Consider the following 24017-nt stretch of genomic DNA (forward strand, 5'->3'; position numbering starts at 1 on the left):
GCGGCGGCGGCGGCGGCGGCGGCGGCGGCGGCGCAGGGAGGGAGGGAGGGAGGGGGAGGAGGAGGAGGAGGAGGGGAAGGAGGGAGCCGGAGGCCGGGGGGAGAGGAGGGAAGGAGGGAGGGGAATTTCTAAAAAAGTTTAAAGAAATCGGAGCGAAACTAGAGGGGCAGGCGACTGCCGGATCGGCGCGAAGCCGCGGGGCGAGCGCGGCCCCCACCCCTTCCTTCCCTCCCTCCCTCCCTCCCTCCCCGCGGCCCGGCTCTCGCCCGCCTCTCAGCGCCGCCGGCCCAGGCGGCTCGGCCTGCGGACGCGATTCAACATGGGGCTGCTGCCGGGGGCGCGCGGGCGGGCGAGGGGCCGGGCGAGCCGACGGTGAGCGGCCGGAGGCCCGGAGTTTCGGCGGCGGCGGCGGCGGCGGCGGCGGGGCTGGGGCAGGCGGGGCTGGGGGTGGGGAGGGGGAGGTCTGTGTGGTGGTTTGTGGAGAGAGGGGTGACAGCGTGTATTCCGGCCGCGGCTCCGCGGGGCCCTCGCACACATTCACGCGCGGCCTGGGCCGCGGCGGCCGGGGCGTCCCCGGGCAGAAAGCACCGGCGGCGGCCGAGCCGCTGCGCGCCGCCCGCCCGCTTCCTTCCCCGCCAGCCTCGCTCTCTGCCGCCGCCGCCAGCGCCGCCGCCGCCGCCGCCGCCGCCGCCACGGCCGGGCAGCCAGCGCCGCACAGCGACCCCCGAGGGCCGGCCGCGGCACTGCGCCCGGCTCCACACCGCCCCGGCAGCTCCTCGCGGGGAACAATAGACTCGGCTCGCCGGGCTTAGGGTTCATCTGCAATGTGCCGCACATTTCACACGCACACAAAGCCGGCGGAAAGGGGGGCGGCGCGGGGAAACGGCCACTACCGGTTGTTCCAGGGTTAGGGGTGGAGGCGATGTTCGCGTCCCCGGCCCGGCTGTTGCCAGGGCCGCCCCGGGGTCCCCGCCGGCCCCGCAGCACCCAGCACCGGCCTGGCGCTCGGCGGGCAAGGGAAGCTCCGAGGGGCAGCTCCTGCCGCTACGCATCCTTCACGGATCCGAATAAAGTCCTTTTTTTTTTTTTTTTTTTTTTTGAGGGTCTAAGGGAATCGGCGTTTCCGAGCCTTGTGCTAGTATTTTGGGGCCTGATTAGCACATTTTCCATGAATTATCCACAAACTAACTTGAGCGAACTGGAAATCAAATACGATGGGAACTGTGTGTGTGTGTGTGTGTGTCCTAGTTCTCCTGGAAATACACGGATGCCCACGTCGTCTTGCCTCTCTGGTCGCTTTCACCTATCAAACTAGATTATTTTATGCTGAGTTATGCAAAAACAGTAATTAAACCGGCTCGGGAGCCAACCTTCTGAACTTGGACGATAATTAACGTTTTATATTTTCGCGTTAAGGTGCCTTCAAGATAGATGCGCTTATAAATACATAGCAAGACCTGGTGCCCCCTTGCTTCCAAACGTCTCAAAAGCCATCCCCGTGTTAAAAAAAAAAAAAGAAAACGCTGAAGGTTAATAAGAAAAAGGCTGCTTAAAGGGAGGCTAATCAGCTCAACAAATACTCCCACCTAAGTTTGCATTTACAAGGGGGTGTCGGCTCCTCGCCACGAATGGTAATGAGGCTTCGCTGTAACGGGAGGCGTCTCCTCATTCCCATTTTAGCGATGGCCACTACGGGCAAAGTCACCGAGTAACCCCAAGGTCACAGGCTTATAAAGGTCTGGAGGATGATCATTTCAGGTAGTGGTTCCAATGGGAACATTTATTCGGCGGTGGTGGGGGAATAAAAAAAAAAAAATTATGTAATACAGCCCAGCGTGCTTCCGGTGCTCACTCTAGGAAACGGATTTATTTCCCAAGTAAAGTTTGTGTCTTCAACGGGGATTGGAATGAGGCTGTGGCTAGGAAGTTCCTGACACCCGAGGGCCAGTGAGTGTCACGGAAGCCGGGGAAAGGCGGAGACCCGGCTGGGGGAGTGGAGGAGCCGGGCCCGGGCTGGCTGGGGGGGCGGGGGGGAGGGAGGGAGGGAGGGAGGGGGCGGGGTAGGAGGGAGGCCAGGTCATCTGTCCCTTCCCCCCACCGGTCCTCTTAGGGGTGGTGGAGATGTGGGCCGCAGAGCTGCGTGGCCGGGGCTGTGCGGATTCCCTAAACGCCGCACTTGCGCACAGCCCCTTACGTAACTGTCAGCGCCGGGGATTCCCTAGAGGGGGTCATTCTATTCAACCATTACACACACCCCGGGCCGCTGCCGCCGCGCCGCCGCCGCCGCCTCACAAAATGGCGGCGCCCATAGAGGAGACAGCGGCCGCCTCCTCGGCCCCATTTTGTGGGAGGCGAGAGATCTGTCAACATGGAATACCTCGGCTGAGGATGCAATCGGAGTTTGGAGATTCTGCTCAAGGGCTGGAGCCGAGGGGAAACGAGTTTCCGCGTTCGACGGAAAATGTCCGCGACGTCTCTTCCCTCCACGCTTTTTGTTTTGTTTTGTTTTTACTATTTTCATTGTCTCGAAGGAAGCGCCAGCAGCCGCCGGGGTAACTGTAACTAAGGGGAGAAGGGAGAGCGGCGGCCGGCTGCTCGGGGCACTTGCCGCCGCCGCGGCTCGGCAGCTCCGGCGCGGCCCGGCCTGTCCCGCCATGTCGTCCCGGAGCGTCGCCTGCGCCGCTCGGCCCGCCGCGAGGGGCCGGGGCCGGGGCCGGGGCGACGCGCGACGGCAGCGGCCGCCTCCGTCTCCGCCTCAGCCGCGCCACTCGTGCCGCGAGACTTTCCGGTAGTTTGGAGACGCCGGAGCCCGCGGCAGCGTCGGTCGCCCGTGTGGGAGTCGCGGGCTCGGGGCGCTCGCGGCCGGCCGGGGGCCGGGGAGCCGCGGGGTCGGACGGCGGCGACGCCCGCAGCCCCGGCCCGGACGCCGGTCGCGCCCCGGTCGCGCCCCGGCCCCGGCCCCGGCCCCGGCCCCGGGCCGCTGCTGAGGGGGCCGGCCTGGGAACCGAGGCGCGGACGCGGAGATACAGCTCGGCCGGTCGGGATGTAGGTCTGTGCGTTCCTAGTGTCTCCGGTTCTCCGGCGTTGGGACATCTTCCCTAGTATCCCGGTGTGCGGTGGGCAGAGCTGTTTGGTCTTCTTTCGTAGGGAAGCGCGGAGTGGAAGGATGACCTTTTTCTTTCTTTTTTTTTTTTTTTTTTTCATTTTTCATTTTTTTAGATTTTTTTATTTTTTATTTTTCAGGGGGAGGTTGCCACTTGGAAGCCACAGTTTGCTGTCTGTCAGTCTGTGTTTGTGCGTACACACACATGCCTGTGCAATAGTGTGTCTTACTTTTAGGAACTAATTTCTAAGGGTAAAGACCTGGAAGGTGATACTAACGTTTTAATGCCCTTTAGGAAAAGAAAAAAAAAAAAAAAAAGAAGAAAGATGTGATCTGTCACTGGAGAGTTGACTCTGGAAAAAACAAAACAAAAAGCCTTTTCTGAAGAGAAGCTGTCCTCTTCAAAATGGAGTCCTGAAGTATATCTAAATGAATAGAATTTAAATTCATGACACTTTGGATATGCTCTAGTCGGAGAAGAAAAAAAGAAAAAAACATAAAATTTGAGGGACGGATTACTACAACTTCTCCAGAACTAGAAAAATGTAAGGCAAGAGTAAGCTCTTAAGGGTATTTGCTTTAAGAGGAGTGCATAGGTTTTAAAAGAAGAGGAGATACAGCTGATGAAACTTAAGTGTTTTGGGAATTTATTGCAAATTTTTTTTTTTTTTTTTTTTTTTTTTTTTTTACAGCTGCAGCGGTCATTTGTATTTCCGTGAGTGTTTTGTTTTGTTTTGTCGAAGTGTTTTATTTATGTTGAGTTTGACCCTCGTATTTACTCTCGAGGGCAGAACTGCGTTTTCCTGCAGGCTGTGCCCCCATCACCAGGTTCCATGCCCCAGGCTCTGCCGCACCCACTTGCTACTCCTGGCGTGTGGATCACCAAGATACAGCTTCTGGCACTGTCTGTTCCTGCTGATGTTCTTTTTATTTAATAAATGTAGTTACCACGAAATCAGTCTGTATCTCTTGCAAGAATACCGCATCTTAGAACCCAAGAGGCCCAGGGAATGTTTTTTTTGTGGGACTGCATGCATGCACTACGAGTAACCCTGGCGGGTAGTATTACGTCCCTTCGAACCGTACTGCATTTCCTATAGTGGGCAGCATAGAGCCTGTGGATCCTGGAAAACCATGTCCCACAAGTGCCAACAGTCTGACAACGTTCTCTAGTTTGGTGATATAAATAAAATGTACTTCATCGTTTTCAAGCATTAATAGAAATCATTCCTATAAAAATTACCAGTGACCATGGAAATTGCTGAAATTCAGTTTGTGTAGTTTACTGTTCTGGTGAGAAATATTGACAAGACCTTTTGATGTGGAAAAAAAAAAAAATGGAAAAGTAAGTGTGGTTTTTAATAGTAACTGCAAAGCCAGAACATCATAATTGGAGGTTTCTGTTATTCAATGTGCATCTCTGAGTCTTATGGTCAGTTTTAATATTATTTAGTCAAGAAATAGTGATGTTTAAAAGCCCCTCAGTAAACTTAAAAAAAAAAAAATAAACCAAATTTCAAATCAAGCATGTCAGGTTATAAAATTACAACAACTGGAACAGACTTAATTGAGGAATTGGTACAGGGATTTACTGGAGAAATTTTTGGATATTAAGTTACTCAACGGTTTAAAAGAACTGGTTAAACTGGGTATTGAATTTTCATTTTTATTTCTTTAATGATCTTAAGAAAGGTATTGTTGTTAAGAAGAGAATGCTTTCACCTCTTGCTGCTCTTGCCTGTGTCTCCTGCTGTACTTTTCTATGTAATTTGTCTTATTTCAGCCTTTGATTACAATATAATATCACAGATAAGGCCTTTTTCCTCAGATAGTGACTCTGGGAATAGTAGTAACTAAGCTTTTTTAAAAAAGTGAGGACATAGTTTATTCTAATGCAGATTAAGGCACTTGTAAAGTTAGATGTTCTGAATCTGCAACTAACCGAGATTGGAGTGATTTGTCCCTAAGAATCTGATAAATTTCGGGGAATTTCTTTGTTATAGTTTCTTTTCAATAGATATTAAAGGCTATGCTTTGTGCATAATCTAGTGGAATTTGTTTTTAAAAAAAGATAATTTTCAGCCAATGAAGACTTTTTAATAAGACTTAAGAAATCATCTTTTAGCCAATTACAGTGTTCTTTTGAGAGACATCCCTGACTGTGCTTTTGACAGGGAGTTGTTCTCATTAATTGTTTAGGTCAGTTACCTAATCTTGAATTTTTAAGATTTTTATGGGTTTAAGGTGCTACATTTGTGCATTATTCATTTTATCTAATTTGATCACTGAAAAGAACAGTAGGCCCCAAATATCCTGTGCTCTTTATAAAGTGTCACAGTTTATAGTAGCTTAACACTTGGTTTTTTATAGCATTTAATCACTTGTGAAAACTATAAGAGCATAAACATAAATACTTATTTTTACCAATGCAGATCACTGAATAAATTTTTATTGATTGCCTATTTTGGGCAAAAGGTAGGAGGGAGGAATTGGGAAATTGACTTGAGCCTCTAGGAAATTAGAATACTCTAGTACTACATTTTTCTTAACTGCTAGCTTTAAAAGATTATAATGAACTATTCAGACCATAGGGTTCTTAATTTTTAATACTTAAGCAGGATATTTAGCATAGAGTTAAATTCAAAATTCTAGTTAGAATAGAGACATTTAGATATAATTAGGTACAAATAGCATTACGTTACTGTTAGGATCAATGTAAGATTGGTGTTACTCCAAGTGCTGTAAAAATATTAAAAACAGCATTTAAATTACATTCTTTGAAAACTCAGATCCACAAAAAATATGATTCCAGTAATTAACTTTTTAATTATGGGAAAAGCAAAGGAGTGTAAAAAATATACTACTGAGCAAACGAACAGGAATTGTTTTAATGAAATTTGATTTTCTGTTTCAATTTTTTGGTACATTGACTCTTCTGACATTGCACTTTGCTATTAATTTAAAAAAATTAAACTCCAAAGACACATTAATTCAGTATTTAATGCAGATTTAATTCTTGACTAGCTGTAAAGCTTAAAGAGTTGGCAGTCTTGTTGGTGAAACAATAAAATAGGAATTAAGCCAAAATGCAAAACTATGTAATAATTAGGTTTCATAAATATATATGCAGGTTTTCTTTTGTAGCTATATGAATCAGAGTAGTAGTGACTTAATAGTTTATTTAGTTTTTTTTCTCTGAAAATATGCCACCAACTACATTTCAAAATTGCAAGTCAACCAAGGCCAGTATAAATTCTAGTATATAGAATTTAAAAATAGTCTAAAAAAATAAAAATAGTCTAGAATAATCTGTGATAATGCACTTGAGAAATACTTATAATCTGTTCTTTGGGGGTATAAAATAACTGACTTACTATTTTAGGGGTAACTACAATGCTTGCAGGTACTTTAAACAAAGATGAAAATTTTAAGAGTGTTGTACTATATCTTATAACCAAATTTCCTTCTTATTAATAATAGTTGTATTAAGCAGTTAGCCATCAGTCATTATTGATAGCCTAAATAAGTATAAGTGTAGGTCCTGTTCTAACATCTAGTAATTTTAAGTACATTGAAAGATAGATTGCCTCGCGGTTAACTGGGGGTTAAATGATGTCCTCTTCTTTTGGAAACTGAGAAGAAGCTTCCCACTCTTTAGGAAATGCAGGAATTTGCTCTCTTCCCACTGAATTAAATCCGTCTTTGACATGTCATTTGCAAACCTCAATAGTTTTTCTACCCCATTAAAGTTGGGGCCACCAAAAATAGTAATGATATCAGACTGCACCACTCTGCATGGGCTTGTGCTCACTATAGATACTCTCCTCCCTACCTTATCCTTGTTCTCAATGATAGTTTTTAAAGAAACTTGGAATATTACTCTTAGTATATTCCTAAACCAGGTAAGAGAGAGTTAACTTGTGGTCTATATATGGTGTTCAGAGAGTCCACTAACCCAGTGAAACAATGTGTTTATTCAGTTCTTCTAGGGAAAGGGTCTCAGCAGGCTTGGGCATCTTAAAGGGCCCTGTGATCCCAAAAAGCTAAACTTATATTTGCTAAGGACAAGTAATCAGTTTAGAGGATCACCTCAGGCACTGCTTTTTATTTTGTGTGGGAGCCTCAAGGGAAAGCCATTTTGAAACATTAGTTAAGGAATACCATTATAGTTCATCAAATTATAAAAATTAGAGCAAATGAGGGGTGCTTGAGTTGGCTCAGGAGGTTGAATGTCTGACTCTTGATCTAGGCTCAGGGTCATGAGTTCTGCTCTACATTGGGCTTCACGCTAGGTGTAGAGCCTACTTTAAAAAAAAAATTACAGCAAACAAGCAAATGTTTCTAAAAAAACTAGATTTTTAAATGACGTGTAATTAAATGCACTTAACCACCTTTCTTCATTCCTTGCCAATGAACATCCTCTACTGAAAATTTATAGATAAGAAATTAAGTCAATTCAAAATGGGCCTCAAATATAATTCTTCAACTAACTAATAGGGAATGTCTAAGGATATATATGCATTTATTATAATTGCACGCATAGGAGTGTGTGCTTTGTGTTCCTGGGTGACATTGATCAGAATGTTTATAATGGCCTGGCCAGGTCACACTGCAATAATCTTCCTGTTCTCCACTGTGCTTACTTGGTCTATTCCTCTTTGCCGCAGTTTCTGAGGAATGTGCCTAGGAGTAGGCCCAGACCTTGCTTTTGTAGAGATCTGTCAACAGGGGTACTTTATCTCACAGCAGGTTCTTGCAGCTTATCTGTGGGCTCAGTGTATGATAATTGGAACTTCAAGGATACTAGTCTGACTGCAGTTCATCACAACCTTTTTTAAAAATGCTAAACTACTTGAGTAGCATATTCTGAATTGTTCAATGGATATTAGAAATATATTATTTCTCTGCCCTTTTTTGTTTATAGATCTTTATATGCATAATTCTTGTTATTTAAATCGAATTCCCTGCATCATCTGTGAGGGTGGGGGAAGGGTACCATCTCATCATGTTTTATATCTACATTAACAGTATGATTTTGGCCCACTCCCTACTGAACCAAAGGGAAAGGGCATATTTGAGAGAAAACATGTGCTTTACTCAGACTCCAATAATTAGGCTGATGCACTTGATTTATGTTACACATTGAGCTCATTCTTAAAAGGTAAACATTTTACAGTGTGCCTCCTGGCTCACAAATCAGTGCTTTTTTTTTTTTTTCTACTAAACACTCCTTCTGTCTTGCTAATAAAATCCAATTTCCAGAGTCATAGTTAGTTGCTAAGCAAATATGCATAAAACCATAAATTTATCTGAATCATTTATTATTTAAAGAGTAGTATATAAAAGTTTAAACAGAAGTCATTGATTAGTGAAAGTGACAGAAAATAAGCAAAATAAAAATAGAATTATGGTAGAATAAGCTAAAAGACCTTACTTTAGGGAAAACTGAGCTCAAAAATGAGGTGTGGGGCTTCTTAGGCAATACTTTATCTTAAATTAGAATCTATAGGAATCCCCTTATCACTTATTCTTAGATTTTCTTTGCCAATGTGCGCTACTTGTTTATTAACCAGGTATAACATTTGAAATGAGTCTTTTAAGACTACAACTTCTATAACATATTTATAAATGTCACTGCTACATATGGACTAACAGTTTTAACCTTATTGCAATACCTTGTACAATTTTTGTAACTGCTAAAGGCCCTATAAAAGGCTAACAGCCCATGTAAATAGTTCTCAATCTGGTACAGATTGGCAAATTCTCTCTGACATAGCTTGAATTGCCAGGAATGTTGTGACATCATTCCTTGCCAATGAACATACATCCTTTCTTTGCTGGTGAAGGTAAAATCTGAGCCAAGTCATTCTGTAGGACCTAGTACAATGGCCATCCTCTGAGCAGATTTAGAGAAGCAGTCTTATTGCTCTCTTATCTTAATAATTTGTTATCTTTCTGAGATTGTGTATAACCTCACTTGGAATGCTATTTCCTTAAACCATTGTGCTTCACAGATGTGAATATTTCCCACTGGGAAATGTTGGAAGATACAAAGCCAGGCCAAATGTGTATGACCATGAGTGTGCATGAGTTTGACAAATGAAATACATATCTTTAAAAGTATCATGCTCTTTTCTTTAAAGTCACAATTTAAAGCTGGTGGTTTTGGGGTGCCTGGGTGGTTCAGTTGATTAAATGTCTGACTCTTGATTTCGGCTCGAGTCATGATCTCAGGGTTGTGGGATTGAGCCCCACATTGGGCTCCACGCTCAGCGTGAAGTCTGTCTCTCTTCCCTCTTCTCTCCCCCCGCCCCCCGCCCCCAACCGCTCATGTGTGTATACGCTCTCAAATAAAATCTTTACAAAGTAAAATAAAGCTGGAGGTTTCACTCAGGGTCAAAATGACAGGTCGCATACTTGCTTGCTTATTTATTTATAAAGAACAACAGCATATTTGAACAACATGTTTAGATTTAATTTCTTTTCATGAGACTGCTTTTTTTAAAATAAGTGTACTAGACACATAGTTTCAGCTGTACAACTTAGTAGTGATTTGATGAATTTATATATTATGCTGTGTTCACCATAACATGTAGCATTTTTTTAAAAATAGTCCAGAATAAGCTGTATAAGAATTAAGGGACATCAGTTGCTTAATGTAAGGCAGGTACCTCCATATTTTCCCACAAATTTTATCATGATAAAAGAGTGCCATATTCTGAACTTTAAAGGAGGCTTTTACTTCTAGGTATTCAAACATTTGCACACATTATTCAGGTAGAAGATGGTGGTAGTGTAAGAGTTTCTCCCTTAATGTTTTGGTTATTTGAGAACAAACCCAACATTTAAGGAATGTATTGTTACTGTATCTTTTGAGTTTCTACAGCCAAAAATATAAGAGCAATAACTAGGTACAGGTCTATTATTTTTAGAAAAGTTCGTTTTATTCAGTCTTTGATAAGAAACCCTCCTTGCCTTTAATTGAGATTCAATAAACCACAAAGCTCAAAAAGGGTGGTACAGCAAGTTGCCACCCTCACAGTGTTTGCTAGGTGTCATCCACTTATTGTTCTAGTGGTGGTCATTTGGCAGTTTTTGATGAAAGATTAGTGATCCTGGATTCTCTGTGTTGCCTGCCGGGTCTCAAGTAAGAATTTATTTTCCAAGAAGAAAAATGATTAAATAGATGGAAAGATTTTCAGAACAGTAAATTTTACTGAAAAGTTATATAGTGTTTGGACTCAGTTCAGAAGTGTCCAAGACCAAACCTCAAAGCATGAAAGCAAAGGTTGGGCTATACTTCAGGGGGACAAGTTATAATCTAGTTAAGACCCATCAAATGAAGTCAGAGGCAAAACTTTGCTATTGACATTGCCTGTCGGCAAGTTAGTGCTATCTTCCGGAGATTTTAGTTATTTCATGATGAATTCTCTTGAAACAGGTCTGGAAGGTTTTTTTAGAATTGTCTGACATCCGAAGTTGAATTTTCCTGACCAGAAGAGAGCAGGGTTAGGATAGAAGGCTATCTAGATAGATAGACCTAGCACTACCAGGAGTTACCTGTAAGCTGCTGCTACTAGTCCAGTGCCTTAAGTAGGAAGCATTCAAGAAACTTTCTTCTATACATTGTATCTTTAGGAAACTAAAAATTAATAAGAAATCTTTTGATGGGTGACATAATGATCTTCTTAAAACATAGATCCAAGACAGGAGACTTTGAACCTGACAAATAGGAATATTTTAAAAGGCTCCCTTAGGTGAGGTTCGGGTTACATCTTCCACTAAGGAACCTAGAAGGAGATAAGGTGGTAAGTACCTGGAAATCTCATAGGCTATTAAGATTTTATGAGGTGTTTTGTTTTGTTTGATTTTATGAGTTTAAAAAAGAAATCTAATCTGGTTGCTGAGGACTTCTTAAAAATGGCTAGTATACCTGGCCACTTTGATTGTTTTATAAGTTTCTTTTACACTCTATTAGAAAAAGTATATTTCCTGATTATTACTAGACAGAATGACACTGCTGGGCTTTAGCAACAGACTTGCCAACAGTCATTATGTCAGCTCTTGCATATAAGTGTGTTTCTACCTATCCTGCAAAGGTACACATAATCACTGAAACATATTCTTGTGAACAATACACATGATATTAACCTGAATATTTGCAGGGGACTCCTTAAAGGGATGGTTTTATTTAGTTTGCAGCCTCATCTTGCAAAACCGTAACATCTGAATGAGTTAGCAGAGGAAACCAGTTGGTTAATAAAGATAAGAGCAACGATGCCTGTGAACAAGAGGTCATCACAGCCTTAGTTTAGTAATAGCCACAACTCAAGACTATAAGGACGCCTAGATAGTTTAGTTCCTCCAAAAGTCAGGAACCTTAATTGTTATTAAAATTATCTAAAAGAACTATCCAAAAGCTTCAGGAGAATCTATCAGTTGTTAATGTTTGAGAAGGAGTATACTCAGGTAAAAGTAAAAACCGCATCTTCTGCCAAGCAGGAAGAATATGGAGGAAGGAAACATTTTTACTACTTTGTGCTGAAAACAAACTGCATATGCAGAGACCAATTTATGTTTTTTTCTGAGCTATTAGTTCCCTCTTCAATAATTATACTTAAGTGTCTGTTTTGGTCATATTATTTATTTAAGCAAGATGAGTTGGTGAAAACTCTGTCTTTAAATAAGATATACATAATTGGAGATATGTGTGTGACCATATATTTGGTAACATATATATTTGCAAGGGATGTGCCACTGATTCTGTTCTCACATTTGCCAAAAAAAAAAAAATCTTTCAGAAATCAAAATGTTACTTTAGGTATTATTAACAAAGCCACAAATTACTGAGACAATCAGAATTACAGCTTATAAAAATTATATTCACAAGATATAGCAACACTGAAGTCTCCAGTGTCTAACAGAACTACTTTTTTTTAAAAGTCATGTTTGCAAAGGCGCTTTTATCATATAGAATTTTATCTGCTTTTCTGCAGCCACGAGAAAGAGACTACATGATTTCCTCATTTAAGCTTCCTAATTTTTTTTTTTTCAAACCATCAACCAGAAGTGCCTAAATACTAGAATTCCATTAGTATCCAGAGAGAAGAGCAGGTACAAACTTAAAATTCAGAAAACAGATAGTGAATGTTAACAAATGGAATATGGAGCATGTAATGTCTTGCCTCTGCATGAAGTAAGAACATAAGTAAAGTTTATTGCAGATTAAGATATGTTTATCTGAAAGAGTCTAAACAGTATAGTCACATAAGGTAGTTTTTACTAAAAGGCTTATATATTTAAATCACCTGTTAAAACTTTGTGACTATTTTTAGTCTTTATAAAACATTATTTATAGTTATTGTTTTCCTTGGTTTCAGAAAGTTACTTCTTACTCTCTTTCTAGCCCTTGACCCATCCATCAAATTATTTTTATAATTCCCAAGAATTTGCAAACAGAGGATCTATTTTTTGCGTATTTTCTCAAAATGTGAAAAATGTTAAGTTTGTGTTCTCAGTACCGTAGGAAATATTTAGGAATACAATTTTTAAAATCTGTACCCAAATCAGCATTTTTCAGAGTGTGCCATGATCTGTTTATAGGTATTAGAAAGAAGAAAAAAAATGCAGTTACATAATTTTGGAAAGTACCAAGTTAAAGTTAAAATTCTTTTCTATACGACTTCTCAGGGCATTTCAGATCCTCCTATGTTATCCTCTGGGTATTTCCTATTTTCCAAATATACCTGGCCTGATACAGTTGATGTTCTATCAAAAATACTGAAAAGCGGTCTTAACGTTGTTAAAAATTGAACACAAATGTCAAAAACAAAAGGTGCTATTCTGTGCTTGAGTGTGAGCTTCTTGAGAACAAGGACCGCTCTTTATTCTTTGTAACCCATATTGCGTAAAATCAATATAATATGCTGAGTATACATTAATTGAACAAGTCAATATAGATCTAATAACTCTTGAAAGCCCATTTTTATTTATATTTATTTAAATTCAATTTGCCAACATATAGATAACACCCAGTGCTCATCCCATCAAGTGCCCTCCTCAGTGCCCAACACCCAGTCACCCCGTCTCCCCACCTGCCTCCCTTAAAGTCTATTTTTAAAGTCTATCCTAATTAAACTTCTGATTTGCTGTAGTTAATTATATAGAATAACATTTAAAAATAACATTTTGTTAATAATCTGGAATAACATTTTGTGTATTTTTTTCTTCATACCTGGAAGAAGTAAAATCTTTAAATGGTCTGTTTTATTGTTTTATATTTAGGATGGTAACCAGTTATTTTTATCTCTTGAAGGATGTAGACCTAACCAATAATAGATCTGTTCTTAAACCATGGAGCACTTCAAAATTGCTAAGTACAGAAATCAGAAAATTTACTCACACTTGTATTTAATTTCAACCTAACATTTTTTCCTCTGAGAATCTGAAACTTTTCTCATATCCTTCTTTACCCTTGCTCCTACCTCCCAAGAAGACAATTTGTCTATTTTGTTCCCTTTCCTTTTTGGAGTCCAAATAGTTTACCAGAATTCATGGAATCCCCTGATCCATTTCCTATTGCCTCATTAAAGATCTCCCAGTGTTTTCCCATTAGATTTACTTCTTCACTTACCAGAGGCTCCCTTAGACGTTTTTTGGATGTTCTAAAGAGTACTAAGTATACCTAATCCAAAATAAAGAGACTTCATTGCTATACTAGTTGTAATAGGCCCTTATTCTAGAAGGAGGACATTTTTTAGCATCTCAGTTACAAAACGTGATGCATATTTATAGGCAACATTCACTACAGTGAATGGTTTTTATTGAAGAAACGGGAAATCTGGGTGTTTTTGGAGATTTCCGGGCTTTTAAGGTAATCAAAGAGTTTTGTAGATTTCAGCTGGCAATGTGGTTAATATTACAGACCACAGCCATAATATAATGTCAAGAGCAAATAGGAAAAAAGAAAAATAAGTTCTTGAATTAAAAATAGAGAATGGGAAAGAATATTACTATCTAGTCATTAAATCAGTTTCAAAATAGACACATTTAGAATGTCAGGCAAAACATAGGTTTTCTTAATTGGATGCTTTTTAGAGGACACTTATTAGGTACTGTGAAAGTTAAATTTTGAGGATTTAGGCATCTTTTTTTTTGGTAGAATCTTGTAAAAATTTCCTGTGTAAGAAAGAACTTTTAACATGGGCTATTTGATAAAGAAAAAAAATGTTTCTAATGAAAATTAAACAAGATTTCCTGCCTTGATTGCCTTTTAAAATAAGACCTTTTCATTGAGTAGCTTAAATGAATCTGTCTTATCTAGTAAATAACAGGACAGTTCCCTAATGCCCCTTAGAAACAGATGTTTCATTGCTGGTTTTTTTTTTTTTTATATCTCCATTCAAACATTTGTGGAAGGCTCTATCAGCCAGGCAACATGGTAAGACAGGAAACTTTAAAGAAGGTGCAGGAAATGCTTTACAGTTTTAGAGTTCATGAGTGATAGAAGGAAGGAGTGGACATAGAAATAATTCAACTACAGTAGATCAAGGAATACAATGGAGGTGTTGGCTTCACCTGGAGAAGTCTGAGAACTTTATAGAATAAGGGGTATTTGAGTCTATCTTACAAGAATGTTCATAGTTGGTGGTGGAGAAGGAAGGCTATGGTTATTGATAGGCTCAAAGGCATGAAAATCTATGGCTCATTTGGGGAATGATGATTAGTCCACTGTGGGTGAGTCTATTTCTGGCTCATTGAGGCCAGTCTAGGAGAAGTATCTATGATGTTATGGAATTTGGACTTTTCAAGACTATTGTTTCCAGCCATTTTTCTTTTGCCACATAAATAATAGATGTATGTATATGCAATGACATGTAAATTCCTAGGCTCTCGCTTTTCCTGCAGTCATTTCCATCACATTCAAGCAGGAACTTATATGATTATAGATAATTATATAGAGATATACAGATTTGACTGTTTAAAATATGTTTGATTTACAATTATTTGTGCACAACTGGTAAAAATGGTTGTTTTGACTTAGGTTTAGAACAGAAGGTGATGCAGTAAAGAATGACTACTAAACTACTCTCATAACAGGAGACTGGAAGACTTGTGGATGGATTTGAGAAATCATGAAGTACAATTGCGAGGACTAATTTCAAAGACTCATCCATACTCTGAATGGGTCAATTCTAGTAATACCACCTTCAGATTCCCCTTCCTCACACACTCTGTCTCTCTGTCTCTCTCTCACACACACAGACTAATTACTCATCTATTGCCTCCACATCGCTGTGGCCACTACCTCATCACTACCATTTCCCGATAAATAGGACATTTTTCAGTAGCTGTTTTGACATAGGCTCATGCCTCTTTGAAATGACTGCTTAAAAACACACATCGAAAAAAAAAGAAAATTTAATAGGTATGCAACAGATATCCCTGGCCCTCATATTCCTTATCTTTGACCATCTCATCTTCTCGTCACTCATTTAGGTGATGAAGTACAACATAGAGATGTGAGGATGAGTAAGATTATCTGTTATATGCATTACTTGGCATAGTTGGTTAAAAACAAACACCTTTTAGGCATCTTCACAAAGTCCCTTGCATCAAAATACTTAAGAATGTTAGGTACAACTTCACTAGCATTTTCTTTCCCAAAAACATAAGTACTGATTTTTTTTCTCTTCCTCATTTAGAGGCTCATTTTTCCTCTAGGGTCTCCTCATATCCCTTTTATGCACTTAACTCCAGCTCTCTCATGTCTTTCAAGAGTACAACACCTGAAATTGCCTGTCGATTCTTTGTGCAGATACACCAGGCTTTGTTACAAAAGTAGAACAAAGCTTTCTAGTTCTTACATTCTTAAAGCTAAACAACTTGGCTGGTATTTAGATTTTAATATCTCCTTGATCTGGTGGTTTCAGACAATGATTTATAATGATTGATAGTTCACAATTCATCATAAAATACAGAGCTTAGAGATCAGCTAATCTTACTTGCACACTTTATAAATGAGAAAATGGAGATCAAGAGCACTTAAATATTTATTCCTGATATACAGCAAGTTAGGCCTAGAATGTCTTGATTCTGTGTCAGTGTCTTTTCTTCCCTTTCCTTTTTCTCTAATTAATTTTTAAATTGCATAATATAGATCTATTTCTCTCATAAAAAGTTAAAATATTATTGGTAGCTTAAGGCCCTCTTTGCCCCCAGAATCACAGCCTTCTCCTTAGCAGTAACCGCTGTTACTGCTTTGATGTATATTCTATTAGCACTTTTCTTTGCATTTGTTTATGTAAATGTGTGAGTCTATGTGTGCCTATGTGTCACCTAAGTGTTTTTTTTCATTAGTGAATTTTTCCGTGTACCCAGTCATCATGTAAGCATAGTCCGATTACTTTTTACAAATGTGTACTTTCCACTGCACACAGGTACACAGATCTGCTTATCTCTCCTTTCCTTTAGCCTCATCGGATCTTGGTCCATTTATTCATTCAATTAATATTAAGTGCCCATTACATACTCCCTTCAAGAATTTTATATTACATTTGCAAAAATAAAACATGTACAAAGATAACTAATATTAAATAAGTGCCATTAAATATGTATAAGAGATCATTCTGTTTTCTGTCTCATTACCCAGAAGACCTAAATAGCAAAGGAAAAGAATTTTAAATATAGAAATTCTTTGATGTCATTTTCTAAATTCAGTGTTTGTTTAGCTTAAAAGTATTTTGACAAGACTTCACTTCAAATGACCATAACTGGAGTATTAGAGCATTATAACGAAGACCTCAACTATTTTTGAATTTATGTAAGCTTAAGGGATAGCTTTAAATTAAAATGTCTGTCTTAACAGCTATTTTTTTTTTCAAAAATGAACTTGAGCCAGGTAGAATTGCAGAAGCTAACTGCAACCAGCAGTCATTCACAATAAAAACATTTTCAGTAAAAATGTATACTTATTTTAGAATTGGGCCAGACATAAGCAGGTGAGAAAAACTTTTGGGTGTTGATTGGTTTGAAAGCTTGCTCTCGCTACCCCCTGATTCAGTTACAGCATCTGGATATCTGAGCAGAGGAAATCCTGGATCTTATGACTCCTCTTAAAGAATAGAATCTAGATTCAGATCTAACCATGTACATAGAGCGCCTACTTGTGCCAGGAACATTCATGTATGAGGTTTCATTCAGTCACTCACAGATGATTGAATCAGCTCTAAAAAGTTAAAATGATTTTACTTGAAATGAGATTAATGTTCCCTGAGACCTAGCACTATAAAATAATTATTTTTCCAGCCTGGTCATTTATTACAGTTAAAGGAAATGTTATAAAACATTTGGATATTCCTCATATGCTCCTTGTTTAAAGTGAACAAATTTATAGCTCTTTCAGTGTGATTAAACCCTACAGCTTAAATGCGTTCTTTTGTAATTATTATAATTCATAATAATTTTAACAATAATAAATATTTAAATATATAAGAATTGTCTAAAACTAAAATAGAAGTTCTGGATCTTACTAGCTCTAGTACTAGTGTATTTTGAAATATTGGGTGAGGAATTCCAGATTTCCAACCTTTCTCTTTTAAATAGGGAAAAGACTTTCTACTAAATATGGTAGATTAAATTGCCCGAGAACTAGAGGTACAAGATATTATATCAGTTTGAAGTGATAACTGCTTAAAGTATATTTTGGAGGGAAGAGGTTTAGGTTGAAAGATGTAAAGTGGGCAAAAAGAACATTCAATTTCATTGAACTTTTGAAAAGTACTCTCTGGGAGTGATAAGCCTTTAAGAACTATGTTTTTAAAAGCAGATATTGCTATTCATAGTTCTTTTAGAGAAAATAAAATCATGGGTGTTTGTATGTGAGCCAGTGTATTGATTATAATGGCAGACAAATCATGTCTATCATTTGGATCTGAAGCCTGTCAAAACATCAAAGGTTAATCAGGGTCTTTGTATTCCTATGTTTAAAAGCATGAGACATAGGGGTGCCTGGTGGCTCAGTCAGTTAAGCATCTGACTCTGAACTCTTCAGTTCAGGTCATGGTCTCAGGGTCGTGAGATTGAGGTTCCATGCCCAGCATAGAGTCTGCTTGAGATTCGGTCTACCTCTCCCTTTACTCCTCCCTGTTCCCCATTCCTACACACATGCTCTGTCTCTCTGAAATAAATAATTTTTTAAATTTTATTTATTCATGAGAGAGAGGCAGAGACACAGGCAAAGGGAGAAGCAGGCTCCATGCAGGAAGCCCGACGTGGAACTTGATACCAAATCCCCAGGATCACACCCTGGGCTGAAGGCGGCACTAAACCACTGAGCCATCGGGGCTGCCCAAAAATAAATTAAAAATTTTTAAAAAGCATGGAACATAGCTCAAAAAAATAGTCTGATTCTCAAGGTCTTGCACCAAAGCTACAGAGAAATATAAACATTGGTAAACCAATTTAAATATAAAACATGTAAAATTCACTTATAACCCTTTCCTATGTATTTGGCTATTCTATGACCTAAATTTAAAGTCTTGTCTTTGGGGCACCTGGGTGGCTCAGTGATTGATCATCTGCCTTTGACTCGGGTCATGGTCCTGGGGTCCTGGGATCGAGTCCCACATCGGGCTCCCGATAGGGAGCCTGCTTCTCCCTCTGCCTATGTCTCTGCCTCTCTGTCTCTCATGAATACATAAAATCTTTAAAAAAAATAATAAAATCTTGTCTTTAATTGTAAAAACGCTAATTTGCCATGTTTAATATTATTTATACTAGGTTAGGAAAAGTTTTATGGAGGGAAAAAAATATTTTAAATGAGATGAAGACTACTTAGTATACATGGAAAAAGATTATTTTGGTTTTTTTGAAGGAGTGGAGAGGGAAAGAAAAAGAAGAGTTTGCCCATAGACTTGAGAGAGATAAAGGCAGGAGAGAAAATAGGTGATAAAATTGGCATATGCATCTTCATAGATTTGTTAAAGTTTTTTTTTTTTAATAATTGATACGATACCTAAGAGAAAATTATATTCAATAAATTTATATACACAGAGTAGAGAAGAAAGCTGGAAGCCAGTGAGGAAGTGGTACCAGTTGGTAACAACATATATGGGGAATTGAGATAATAGGACATTGAGAAAGGAATGAATCTTTAAAGTGCTAAGGAATTACTGTCAACAGTTACTCCAAGGTCCAATGACCAGAGTCCAGCACTTCAAGATATAGTAACTATAGTGCTGTCTCATGAATTTTGCCATTTCCTGGGTTCATGCTACCTTTTTTTTGGACAACACTATCTACAATATCTTGTTATCATTTGTCTCCTACACCCATACTGGCTGCATTAGAATGTAAACTCCCTGAGGTTAAAAGTTTCTCTCTCTCTTTTTACAACTGTATCCTCAGTGCCTAGGATAGTGTATAATAAGTGAATTCCAGATCTAACTATCAGTGGTTGAAGTGTAGGCTCTCATTTCAATATTTAGAATCAATAAATGAAAATCAAATTATCTAAAATTTGGTAGGGGCCTCAGGTCATACAGCTACTGTTTTTTCCACTGTCTGTGGGTCTTTGAGGGAGATTTTTACTACTATGAGTCTTGCGTCAGGTTTGGGAATGACAGTTGTGATTCAGTGCATTTCTTTTCTCCATTTCTCTTTTTTGGGGATCCAAAGTACGTAATTTAACTACTTTTCCAGGTAGTTCCTGATCTGGTTCAAATTTCCCACAGGAAAATATGCAGGAATTCCTTATAGGGCATATGGTTCCATGAGGGGACCCTTCTAGGAGTAAAGAGCACACCATTGCGGTATGTGTGTGCGTGTGTTTACGCATGCACATGTGTTTCATCCAAGAAATATTTATTGAACAACTCTTATGTGCAAGACTAAGGATATAATGTGATAAAAGAGATGCATTATTCCCTGTCCCCTCAGGGCTTACAGTCTGGTGGAATTTTACAAACAACAAATGAAGTCTCTAAACTCTTTCCCTATTTTGTCTTCTCAAAGTTGTTTCTTTCTAGAAAAGGCAGAATAATGGGAAGAAATCAAGAACCATGGGAGTTAAACTTTTAATGAATGGTATTAAGGACAAATACCCATTTTTGTTTAGTTTGCAGGGCCTTTAAATTCAATCCAGTTCATCCAACAAACACCTGCTGGGGGGAAAAAAAGACCACCTGCTGAGCATCTCTAGCCCTTGGCTAACTTCTGAAGAATGAAAACAGAGTAGGATACAGCCCCTACTCACAAGGGGAAAAAAAATGCAAATGTATACTCTTCAGTGTGTTAAGTGCCACAAGTAACTATCTTTTGAGTGAGTCATTCCGTTGGACAGTTTTAGCTAATACAAAATCATTCATACTAAATTTTAAAAAAATTTATTTGAGAGGGAGAGAGAGCACAAAGCAGGCAGAGCAGCAGGCAGAGGGAGAAGCAGGCTCTGTGCTGAGCAGAGAGCCCGACATGGGGCTCGATCCCAGGACCCAGAGATCATGACCTGAGCCAAAGGCAGACACTTAACAGACTAAGCCACCCAGGTGCCCCAAAATCTGCCTCTATTTGATTTTTATTTTCTGGTTCCAGTTGTGTCCTCTGTGCTCTTCATTCATTTATTCAACCCATAAACATCTGTTAGGGATCTACCATGTGCCATATGTCAACAAGTTTTCTTCACAAATAGGACAGATCCTTGCTCTCAAAAAGATAAGGATATAATTTTATGACTGAGGAAGTTGCTTAACCTGTAAGCTCAGTTTCCTCCCCTGGGAATCACAAATAGTATTAGTAACTACTTCTTAGGATTGTTGTGAGAATTAAATGTATAATGCATACAATGCACTTAATAGAGAGCCTGGTACAGAGCTTTCAACAAATGTTGGGTATTATTATCGGTGTGCTTAAAGAAGGATCCCAATAAGCAAATTAGCAGTTGCAGGGTTGATATGAATGTCCTAATAGAAGTAATAAACCCAGAATGCTACAGGAATATAGCAGAGGAACACCTAATCTTGTCTGGAGAAGCTGGGGAAACAGCCTGCAGGAGGAGATATCTGAACTGAGTATTGCAGGACTAAATAGCGTAGGAAGAGCATAGGTAAAGAGGTGAAAGAGAATGATACATTTTGGGTACTTGCTACTTTTAGGAAAGCTACAATATGAATGGCTTTGGATGCCATGCTAATTAAAACTGTGTCATGAAGATAATGGGAACTATTGAAAGCATGCTGCACAATTAAACTTTCTGTATTAGGGCAGCGATGTAGGAGAGTAGAAGACTGATTGAAGAAAAAATTAGAATTTGATGACCAACTAAACGCAAACGTAGGAGGAAAGGAAGAGAAGGTGTCAAAAATAATTTCTAAATGACTGATTTGAATGAGTGAAAGGCAATGACATAGGAAGAGTGGAGGGGGGGACAGATAAGTTCAATTATAAGCATGTTGGGTTTGAAGACAGGTAAGCACTTGAATATTCCAATCAGGAGTTTAGAACTGGTCTAAGGTTGCAGATTTGGGATTTGTCAATAGGTATTAGTTGAAGCCAACATGTATATACTAGATAGAGGAAGGCCAACATTTTGGGGTTATCAAACAGCTCATAAAATCGATTGAAAATGAATGTCCAGGCAGGTTAGTGGAAAATCAAGATACGGCACTATCCCAGAAACTAAGAGAGGATTGAGTTGAAAAGAAGTTAACAGTCACCAATGCTATGAGGAAAAGAAAAAAGTGTTCTTTGAATTAAGCAACTAGGAAGTCATTGGGCAAGAGTTATTTCAGTAGTGAAGGGACCAGAATGTAAATTGCCAGAGATTGTGGCGTTGATAGGAAGTGAGTGCAGAAGACATCGCCTGCAGGCCTCCTTTTCAAAAGTCGTGAAGAGCAGAGAGATAGTGTAGAAACTCTAGAGGACAAAGAGCAAGTCTGGTTTATTTAAAGATCATGGAGACTTGACCTCCTTTCTGTGTCCATAGGAAAAAGCCTGGAGAAAGGGAGAGTTGAAGATACAGAATAGGGTGTAAATAAATAATAAAAAATTCTTAAGAAGGCAGAAGAGGTGACATCCTGTGGATTAATGTGTCTTGAACAGGCGAATGGATACCTCTGCCACAAACCAGAGCTATGTGAACACAGGTACATCTAAAGTGGGGGAGCAGACTTGAATTGTTTGATGATGTCTCTGAAGCCAGGTCATCTTCTGAGAGTTGATGAAGGTAGTGGGGGTGGAATTGAAGTACAAAAACTTGAAAATGTCCCTTGAAAGGAGAAGAAACCTAGAAATAGTGGACAATTGGCATTGCCATCTGGGGCTCCATGCTTTGTCAATGTCTCACTTTAGGAATGGAGACACCCACAATGAGCTATGGGATCTGACCAGCGCAGTGTTAAGGTAAGACCACAATCCCCCTTTAAGTGTTAGTTCCCTGGTTTGGAATCTTCTACTTTTACTAATGTAGCCTGTATTTGGATGGACTATTTTTAAACTGGTCCTTCAAACTGAAAGGCCAAGAAAATGCATTTCTTCAGAAGCCAGGGTCAGAGGAAATCTTGAGGCAGTAATGATTACCGTTCAAAAGAACATGCTACTTATAAAAGCCAAGCATTAACTCAGAAATTTTTGTTCAAATTTAATTAGAAACCCTCCTAAATATATTTTCAACAAAGTGATAGACACAAGCAAGAATGAGTTGAAAAGTGAAGGCCTGGTTAATGTTTAAAAATGTCTATTGAATATTGAATGCAGATGGCAAGACATCAAATAACCATATTATATGGATATGTCATTATTCCCAACTGTCAGTCACTGGGTTGGAAACCAGATTCAACTGTAGGTTGATTTTGTTTTTCAAAGTATTGTTTAAAAAATTTTTTTTCCACTAACCATTTCCTCTTATCCCATACCTGGCTACTTGACAGTCTTAGGTTCATTCCCTTGCCACTGAGCCCATTTAAGTATGTTACTCCTGCTCCACTGTGCCCTGAAGTCTACCATGTAACTAGATCAGCTGAAAGTTAGGGCCAATCAGGTTACGTTAAACTCAAATACAGTTGCTTTTACTAAATTGCTGTTTGTGTGCACTCACTGGTTTGCACTGAGGGAGGCAATAATAAAATATCTTCACAAAATATGTAGGGTAAGTGTACATTTTTATTTTGGAGGGACAGTCTTCATTTATACCTGTCGTCCCAGCATAATGTCTAATAGTTCCCTTCACTCAAAAAATTGCACAGTTATGTGGTCAGGATGTTGTTCTTCTCATTATACAATGTCCTGTTTCTGAGGTGCTTTGTGAGAAACTTTTGATCCTGTTCATAGGGATCAGTCATATCTGTGCTTCTGAACAATGAGATTGTTTTTATTATATATACATGGTGACTCATAACTACTCAGGTAGCCCTTTTTAAGTTGGCCTGAGAAAGCCAGATTTGCCAGCTGTCTCATGATGAGCTCAGTGGTATACATTTTTTATTTTAATCTTCTCTGTTTTCCCTTTTTTTTCTTCTGGTTTCTTTTTCCCTCACCTATTTCTAATTTATATCTTGAATGTTATGCATTCTCATCAGCTATCTTAAGTTCTTTTTGAGATAAGGCAGCGAATAAAGCACAAAACAAATATATTGCTTCTAGAACTTATCTGATATTCTTAAATGACTGAAAAGATCTCTTTTCAACTTGACTGTTTGATGTTTCCCATTTTTGTCTCTTTCTTTGATCCATGATAAGTTTTGTAGAAACTGTCAGATTTTGGCCAAATTTTTGATACATCGTAAAGAGATGAAGGTTGCTTACTGCAAAGTTGATCTCTGATCAGTTTGCACATTAAAACAAAATATAGCTCGTAACATTTTTCAAATGGCTTTATCTTCTGTGATTGCAGAGCTTGAATAAAGAGGCAGTCCAGGGGCGG

At 39.3% G+C, this 24017-nt stretch overlaps 1 long non-coding RNA gene across 1 annotated transcript; it reads left to right on the top strand.

Annotated features, from left to right (window-relative positions):
* The first annotated feature begins 2878 nt into the window (after nt 1-2878).
* Nucleotides 2879-24017, top strand: LOC118352533 (uncharacterized). The gene is made up of 3 exons (XR_004809768.2): nt 2879-3648; nt 3796-22242; nt 22448-24017. It is a non-coding gene; the product is annotated as an uncharacterized LOC118352533 (long non-coding RNA).

The sequence above is a fragment of the Canis lupus genome, chromosome 27, assembly GCF_003254725.2.
Source record: "Canis lupus dingo isolate Sandy chromosome 27, ASM325472v2, whole genome shotgun sequence".
In the NCBI taxonomy this organism is placed as follows: Eukaryota; Metazoa; Chordata; class Mammalia; order Carnivora; family Canidae; genus Canis; species Canis lupus.